The following is a 9,683-nucleotide window of genomic DNA, read 5'->3' as shown; positions in this document are numbered from 1 at the left end:
GAAAAGTTATGGAATATTGATTAAAGCAGCATTAACCTTTAATTAAATTCTCCTATAGAAAATGTAGAGTAATGTAAACATAATTCCACTGAAGGCATTATTTTTTCTGGATATACTTTGCAAATATACTTTGTTGTGTTTTTGTCTTCATACTCTTCTTTTGTAGTAGTGTGACTATTGAACAACAGTACCATTTTTTTCCTTAAAAATCGTTTCTGAATGCAAGCTGGTGAGTCCTACTTTCATTTACTCCTCCAACTGATTGTAGAGCACTTTGTTTCATGGTTTCCATTTTTAAAAAGATCAGAAATTCTGGTGGTTGTGAAGGCTGCTCTCTGAAATAGACACAAAGCGGATACTGGATGGAGCTGGGACTGTTCCCTACCTAGCATGGTTTAGGTGACTGTATCACTGTACCTTTACTATATATATATAGTTATCTCTGGCTTTATTTCTTGATATTTCACTGTCTAGATAGTGTTACTATTTTTATCAGAACAGGTATAATTATAATGCAGAATTGTTACTGATTATCATTTAAAAAATTCTTTGTTATCTGTGAGTCGTTTGTTGTGGCTCTTGGTGGCCAGGTTTCTGTAATTTGTTAGTGATTGTTGTGGCTTTGTTGTATACGTTGAAGAATCCTTTTGTCGTATAAGAAGGGGGTCGTTTAGAGACCGTATTAAAGCAGCATTTGATTGCTGACCATTCAGATAAATGCAGATCAACAATCAACTGTTGTTTATTTATAGTTAAGCCAGTTTCATGTGTCTCAAATTACTATTGGCTTAGAGGCTGAGATTTGTCAATTAGGAGCCCGGATGGGGCCACCAGGAATTTGGCGCATAGTAAGGCTTCCCTTCTAGCTGTAGGAATCATCTCAAGGGCTTGCTTTTTAAAGAATCGGTGTTATTTGTAGTCAAGGTAGACACAGTAGGCAGCACAGCTGTGACTGCCAGGGAAAGTCACTAGGGGGATATTCATAACAAGGAAATATTGGCAAATAAATGATGAAGAAGGGGAGGAAATCCCCAAGATGTTAAATTGGAGCACTGTCACTGAGATGATTAATGGTGTTGTGTATTTTAGTGAAGATGCTTATCTGAATTGTCTTGAAACTATAGTGTACATTTAATAGCACCTATAAAAAAACATGTGGTACACAAGCACACTGAAGAGAAAAGGCCAGGGATTCCGATTTTATTTCCTATTTTCTCCAATTAAGTTTTTGGCTTCTGTTTATTAGGAAGCTGGTGTTAATATATATTATATAGAGAGTGTGTTTATTCTATAGATTTATTATTCATCAGCATTTAAATAGCTACTTTCCCTAGAAGATTGAAATGTGTTGTGAAAAAAAACCATGGATAGTATTGTAAAAAACATGGGTAGTTTTTCCACACTCTTGTTGGGTGACTATTATCAAGAGTAGGGAGATGTAGGCAAACAGTCAGGGTCACAGGGCTGCAGTGAGTAAAGGGCTACACTTTTATCAATGATGGAGTCAGTACAATTTAAAAACACTTCTACATCAATTTCTGGTGAAGGGGTAGCTGTTTTGGAAGATCCTCTAGCTTTTAGTGTCAAACCATAAATATCCTGATTCTGTGGTGTGAATTATCACTTGCCTGGAGGGATTGTTATCTATGAAAGCAGGTGCATCTTTGGGCAAGTTACTTAACCTCCTTGGGCCTCAATAATTACCAGTAGATATAGGAATAGATACAGACAAATGACATATCATCCTATCCTCAATGAGCTTATAGTCTATCACAGCAAAGTTTTTCTAACTCTTGGTTATTATTCAAACAGCCGGATATGTATCCAATTTAGTGGATCAAGATCCTAATTTTAAAAATGAAATGGAAGAGAACAGACAATTTGATTGTATTGCATTTTAGTAAGAATGTGTCTTATTTTGTGAGGCTCCCTTTTTAGTTTCGTATTTGTGTATGTGTACATGTAACTGCATACATGTGTTTACTGGGTAGATCATGAGGTAATACGTGTTTGTACCGTGTTTCATATCCAAAAAGAATGGAAGCCACTGTCATAGAGTTGAGTAGGTAAATGTATAAACAGAATAATGTATAGGTGTTGTCACTTTGTGTTCAGGGTACACTGGATTATAAAGAAATGGTCAGTCTTATGAAAAGTGTTCAGGAATGAAGAGGCTACACTGTTTGGTCTCTCGTATTCAGGGATGTGCTGGAGCCAACTTGGATGGGTTTGTGAGAGTCAATTGTATGCACCTCTTTCTCGCTTTGTTATTTCTGGCCTCACGTTAGTAACCTGAAGTTGCAGAAAGTATTTGCACCATGGAAATTGGAAAATATTGCAATTCTGGTGCTCTCTAAGCCCCAAGTGATTGTTAAACATGTCCTAACATGCCATTGCTTATATTTGTTCCAAATATAATTCTGTGGCTTTATAATTATGGTGAATTACGTATTTAAAAACATTATTTTCGATGTTGCATTTAGATTTTATTGGTAATTATTTAAATGATTCGACAGTTGTTTCAATAATGAAAGTTTAAAACAAGCAGGGATATCAAACCTGTGATTAATTATTTTAAAAGGTCTATAATTAGTTCCAAATAATAGTAATACTCTAACTTCTATTAAATGCTTATTATACTTTCAATTTAAAATTTCAAGTTTAATTGGTGAGATCAGGTTTTTTTGGTAAAGGATAGGTATATAGTGTTTCAAAAAATACACATCATATTGTAAATATTTTACAAATTGTATCATTTTAAGTTAGGCAGTTGTCTTGCTAAGTGTTACAAATTTTGAGTCTCAGACCCCTCCTCTCCTTTTCAACGGTCTTTTATAGTTTACAGTAATGCCCCTGTGTTTTAGCAAACACATCTGTAAAGTGGTGGATTTCATTGGAAGATGTGAAAGTTCTTTGCAAATTAAAACAATTGTCACTCTTTTTTTTTTTTTTTTTTTGAGATGGAGTCTGGCTGTGTCGCCCAGGCTGGAGTGCGGTGGCCGGATCTCAGCTCACTGCAAGCTCCGCCTCCCAGGTTTACTCCATTCTCCTGGCTCCACCTCCCAAGTAGCTGGGACTACAGGCGCCCGCCTCGTCGCCCGGCTAGTTTTTTGTATTCTTTAGTAGAGACGGGGTTTCACCGTATTAGCCAGGATGGTCTCGATCTCCTGACCTTGTGATCCGCCCGTCTCGGCCTCCCAAAGTGCTGGGATTACAGGCTTGAGCCACCGCGCCCGGCCAACAATTGTCAATCTTATAACAATATTTTCAAATACAAAAGTAAACGTAGCATAGATAGTTTAAAATAGGAGAAAAGACACCCCCTCCATAATAACTATAACTTTGAACTTTCTGTTTATTGTTTTTTATTTAGAGACAGGGTCTTGCTCTGCTGCCTAGGTGGTGGTGCAATCATAGCTCACTGCAGCCTTGAACTGCTGGGCTCAAGCTCCCGAGTAGCTAAGACTACAGGTGCATGCCCCCATGTCTGGCTTCTGGTTTTGTTTTGTTTTTAGTAGAGGACGAGGTCTTACTATGTTACCCAGGCTGGTCTCGAACTCCTGGGCTCAAGCCATTCTCCCACCTCAGCCTCTAACAGTACTGGATTCCTGGCCTGAACTTGAAAGAAAATATTTGGTAAGTCAGAGGAAATAAAATATTCATAGACATGAGATGGAGTAGTAGTAGTAAGTTCAAAGGAAAATCACCAGTGTTAAGAAGAATATGAGATAGTGAGGAAAGATAAGTAGGAAAGACTCAGCTGAGCTAGGTGTTTGTAGCTTCAAAACTTACGTTGAAATTCAGCCATATAGTTGGACACTGTCATAGAGGGATTTGAGGAAGAGTGGGGTGTCCTTAAAGCCAAGAACAATCCTTTCACCAGTATTTAGAAAAGATGGAGTGAGTCTGAGATGGCAGCTTCAATTACTAACATTTATTGAGCACGTGCTTTGCCATTGTAATAGGCCTGGCAGTACCTATTTTACACAATAGGGTTTACTCCAGGATTCCTAGACTCCAGGTGCAACCAAGATTGAGAAGCCCTGGTTGAGAAGGTGTTTGCAGTGGATATAGACAGTTGTCATTGAAAGCAAAAGAGGCAATTGGCAAAATTGTAAAGTTTGTCTTTGTTTAGTTGTCTTTTCCATCCTTTGGATTCCCATCCTTTTCTAAGCCCCGTTTTCTCCTTTGTGAAATTCATCCCACCTGGATACTTGGTTAGTGTTTCAAACCTGTGCCTCATCGGCACAGAGTCGTGATTGTCTGTAGCCCTCATTGCAGATCAGGTTTTGTTAACTGATGGTGTTACTGTTCTCAGGACAATTTGCCTTTTCATAAACAACTCCAGGTGAACAAATTCAAGAAAATGGGTAGTTTTTTTCCAGTAGAATAATTTCAGACACCATGACAGGGCTTGGATAAATTCATTTGGGGCTAGAGGAAAATTTCTTTCTTCCCTGAAAATACAAATCCAGAATGTGGGTGCTCTACTCAGTATATAGTGTTAAGACTGGCCTTGGCCAAGAAACATGAATTTGGATTCGCACCCAAAAGAGGGAAGGAATTAACAAGTTCCAGGGAAGAGAAGAGGAGAATGAGTGAAGAAGGAGGGAACTCTCCAGTCTTTATCAGCTCTCTTGTACAAGACAGAGTGCTAACCACTTTCACGTGTTATCCCAATTAAGGCGAACAAGACAGGCGCCTTGTCAGGAATTCTGCTGGGGGGAAGATGGTCACCTGTGCTGAAGGAAAGGGAAAGGTCACGGAGGCTCCAGCAGCAGGAGTGAATTCTTTTGCTGGTTGTTTAACCTGGTTGACTGATTGCTGTTATACAGTCATCTTCCCCTCACCCCCACAATAGAATAATTTATGCCAGTTGTGTTAGGATCAGTACATAACAAAGAATTGAGACAAGAGTTAGAAATATAAAATGAACTTCATAAAGAGCTCTAATGTTAAACATGTTAAACAGACATTGGACTTTGTAGCAAGAACTGCTTCAAATCTTTCGATATCCAAATGAATTCTAATTTCCACATCATGCCTTTCAGACCTCAGCATGGTTTCTGGTGGTTTCTCCCAGGTGATTTTAGCATCACGCCAATGCTTTTGCCTAAAAATGACTTGAAGTAGCATATGTTGGTAATGTGGATGGCATGAAAGTGTACTATTTAGGGCTTATTCTAGACTAGCCTAGAAGTGAGCGAATTTATTCATTCATTTAACAAACATATTTTAATCATCACCCACAGGTCAGGTGCTTTTCTACATGAACTGTTCTACACTAACTGACTTATTCAGAGGTGACTAAGAAAACCTCTGCTCTCTAGAAGCCTAGAAGACTGAGATATCAATAAGTAATTGGCATTCTGCCTGAGAGGTGCCTCAAGAGAAATAAGTGTCAACTATGGAAGCAGCACCATGGAGGGGCCATTTTTAATAGTGCAGGGAGCCCAATGTCTTCATGGTGGAGGAGAAGCTATCTGAGCTTGGAAGGGAACCTGAGGCAGTGGTTTGGGCTAAAAGGCATTTCTGGTGTGGCAGATTGCAAAGGGCACGGGCAGAAGTGGAGGGCTGGGGAACCGTGACAGGAGGTGAGGCTGGAGAGGAAGGGAGAGCAGAGGCCTCAGATCCTCTGCTGCCATCCTGGGAGATCCCTCACAGGAGTTTTCAGGAGTGTGACAGAGACTGCATCTTCGAGAATTACTGTGGAGGTGGATTAGGCCCGAGGCTGCTATGGGAGTGTCTCACAGCTTCCTCTTCTTCTCTTTGTTTCACAACACTTTTAACTTGTTTTGCAAGAAGGAATGTGAAATTGTGCTGTTTATTAGTTTAAAGTTGTTTTTTATTGATAAATATCTTGAAGGACTCTCCCAGTGTGAAATCTGGTTCAGGATCTGTCTGCAAACTCATTGCTTTTCCTGGCTTGAGGTGCCCACGTCTGCCTTTCTCCTCAGAGACCACTTGTAATTCAAGATAAACGTATGCCAGAGAGTAAAAATGGATAGGCACAGGCAGCATGATTTAGAATGAAAGAATATTAATTGGCTTCACCGGAGTGTATATTTTCATTTATGAGCGAAGTTACTACTTAGATTTTTAAAAATAATTGGTGGGTGACACACCTGCATTATGTATGTGACCTCTAGAAACTTGAGAATGAAAGTAAAGGTCAAGGTGAGAGGTGTAGCGCCACAATGAGCCTTTTGTACGCATGCTGTTGAACAGCGGCGTTCAAAAATCGCTAACAGGTGGTTTCAGAAAGTCAGTGATACTAATGTGCTTGTGTCCAGACTTTAAAAGCACTGTGGCAAACTTATACATAAACTATGGTTTTAGTAAATTCTCCTTACCTTATGAACAGCTTGTTCTGTGTATTGAGTTTATAAATGTGTCTTTAGTGAGTCTTTGGACTTAGTTTATGCATTAGAGTGGAATAATTATGCTTTGTTCTTTGACGACGAGCAAGCTATTTTAAACGATTTAAGTCCATGCAGTAGTGTTTAGTCATTGCTAGCGGTGGTTAAATCTCCTGGAAATGGATCTGGCTTTGATCCTAGCCCCACAATTATCTGTTATATGTGGGACAGTGACTAAGTTGCTTAACTTTAAGCTTCTGTTTGCTTATCTCTGAAAGTAGGGGCAAAACAATACCTCAGAGGTTGTTTTGAGGATGAATGTGATGATTAGGATGGTGATAATAATTAACATTACTGATCTGTTACCAGATGCCAATGTCAGGCACTGGGCTAATGGCTTAACATACATTAAAAAAAATCCTTACAATAAACTTATGCCTTAGGCATGATTATTACCACACTTTACAGATAAGGTTACAGAAGCTTTCAGAGCTGACAGAAGTAACTCAAGGTTAAGAAGGCAGGATGTGGTGGAATTAAGATTAGTATCACCAAATTATGACCCACTAGCCAAATCTACCCCAACCCCGAGTTTTGTAAAGTTTTATTGGAACGAGGCCATGCCCATTCATATGTGGTGGAATTAGGATTAGTGTCACTGAATTAGGGCCCATGAGCCAAATCTACCCCATCCCCCTCAATTTTCATAAATAAAATTTTATTGGAAAATATCCATATCTATTCATTTAGGTATTGTCTGTGATTCCATTCCTACTACAAGGGCATAGTTGAGTAGTAGTGACAGAGAACATATGGCCCACAAAGCTGCAAATATTTACAATCTGGCCATTTATAGAAGTTTGCTGACCTCTGCATTAGACCTCAGGCTATCTGACTACGGAACCTAAGGTCTAAAACATGAAAACACAAATCATGGTGCTTGGCATATAGTAAACATATACTAAATGAGTACTACCTTGTTGCTCATCTAACTTACTATAGAACTGTTAACCTCATAGAGCTATTATCTGCAAAATGGAAATAATAAGCATTCAACCACCAGTAGGAAAAGTCATTATGATTATGGAGATGCTGAAAAAAAGTTCCAAAAGGTGCACACTCTGAATTGTGTGTTACATTTGTTGCTTTATATAATATAAATGAGAAGTTCCATTTTCACATCAAAGAACAGTATTGCATTAAAGGAGATCATTGTGAATTTTAGTGACTATTGAGGATATCTATTAAAAGAAATTAATTTCATACATGAGAAAATTTTATAATTTTAGGAAATTTAAAAAATAGAATTTTCCTTATGAAAAATACATATTATCAAAAAACCACTTACAGTATTATGATCTGTATTATTTAAAAAGCATATAAGCAGTATCTTTACAATAAGAAAAATATGCAGCAAGACATCTCTTTTAATGAGAAGATAAACAATTGATATACCTCCCTTAATCATCCTACCAGCAACAAAGAAATGAAATTATGGTTTCCACTTCACCCTACTCATAACTTTTATTTCCATGTGTTTTTCTGTTGATTTAGGGAATTCCCTGTCCTCTGCGCTGTAAATGGCCTTGGATTTGTGTTATCTTGGAGCTCACAGAGCAGGCTTTGGTGGGCCTTCAACTTGTGTTGAGGGAATATTCTTGGAATTTCTTTCACCAGGCCCAATGTCATGGCTCTGGGTTGGTGAATGGTGGGCGGGGAGGGGGAGTAGTCCTAGATTAGGACTCATGATGTTTATCCTCTTCCCTTGCAAAAGCTCTTTTTGAATAGAGATGCAATACATTTTCATTCCAGAACATTTAGAAAACACAGATAAGCATAAAGAAAGAATATCAATGTTTTTGTAATTGTCCTACCCATAGATCACCACTGTTAAGAGTTTGGTGGCTGTCTTTGTAGTCTTCTATACAATGGTGTGTGTTTCTATGAGTAACACTTTTTATAGATGTATATCCATGTATATAGGTATTTTCTTCTGAATCCATCCACACCTGACTTGGCTGGGAAATGTCTGGGACCAGGTGTTCTAATTTGTATATGAGCAGCTTATTTGGGGAAGCTGGAAGCTACACGGTCAGTTTCCATAGAGAAACTGTTCCACAGAGATTTCCTTTTTGATGTGACACTTACATTTTTCCTAGTGTAGTTTGTATTGAAATTCAGGATTTTAGGACTTGTTTTGTTTTCAAAAGAATTTGTTTGAATTTAAATTCAAGCCTGAACTAGTGATATACTCATTAGTGATAGGATTTTCAGCAGATAAATCTTTGCTTACCACCTTAATACTTATTTTTATCTAGACATAGTACACATTTAAATGTAGAAATACTTTTGCAGTTATAGGATGAAGCTAGTGGTGAGAAGGGTGTGGTGAGAAGAGTATGTTGGCTTAAAGAAACATATGGCTTTTTTAGGTCAGATATGTCCATGTATGAAAAGTTAAGCAATTAGATGGAGTTTTCTGGTTGCTTTCCAACTCATCCTGTCACATGTTATGTCTGCTGCATTGTCCTCTAGGTTGCTTAAAAATAATTTTATTTACTGTGTTTAGCATTGAGATGTTTAGGTCTAGTTCTTAAAGCAGAGAGAGGGCTGGGTCCTTCGAGGACGTTGGTTTAGTGACCAACATGTAACAAAAGCATTGTTGGGTTATTTTTTCACTGGCAAATTTGAGACCTTGTGATTCATATATCAGTTTGAGAATTCTTTGGAATTGGGTGCTTGGGATTTATGCGGTTAAATAGACTATCACCACATCTTATTTAAATCCTAATTTCCCTGTCCCTCCCTCAATCCAGTTATAAAGGATCTCTGGGCCTTGCTGTTTGCTTGTTCTCATGTGTTACTAATGAGAAGAGGCCTATTTCTCTTACTAGCAATTCTCATTACTTGCATTTCAACCATCATAAGCTTCATAACAATATCATTTTCCTGACTATTGCCTGTCAGGGGTGCTTACAGTGAATCACAGCCAACTGCATGCCTTGGCCTTGACACTGGAAGGTATACAGTCTTTTTGATGATTCTTCTCTTTGCTTCCTCTCTTCAACTCCACTTGAAAAACTGTTTTAGGAGTAAAATTGAATGAGCATGGCTTGGTCAGGCACAAAGCATTCTGTCTTGTGTGCTTGAGGCACCATCTGGATGTCTTGGTGAAGAACGCATTTTACAGTAATTGCAGGGGAATCCTTGCTCACTTCCAGGGGAAGCAGCATGCTTTTCCAGGGACTCCCTAACTGCCTGATGGCTTGCAAGCAGAAAATGAGAAGCAGCAGCTCCGCTTCTCCTCCCCTAGAGAAACTCATC

At 38.5% G+C, this 9,683-nt stretch overlaps 1 protein-coding gene across 1 annotated transcript in view; it reads left to right on the top strand.

Moving 5' to 3' along the window:
* NPAS3 (neuronal PAS domain protein 3) overlaps window positions 1–9,683 on the top strand; it is an 884,282-nt gene that overhangs the window by 131,191 nt on the left and 743,408 nt on the right.

The sequence above is a fragment of the Rhinopithecus bieti genome, unplaced genomic scaffold, assembly GCF_001698545.2.
Source record: "Rhinopithecus bieti isolate Rb0 unplaced genomic scaffold, ASM169854v2 scaffold_21703, whole genome shotgun sequence".
NCBI classification, from domain to species: Eukaryota; Metazoa; Chordata; class Mammalia; order Primates; family Cercopithecidae; genus Rhinopithecus; species Rhinopithecus bieti.
The sequence above is the reverse complement of the archived record's forward strand: the minus strand, read 5'-3'. Positions and strand labels throughout refer to the sequence as shown.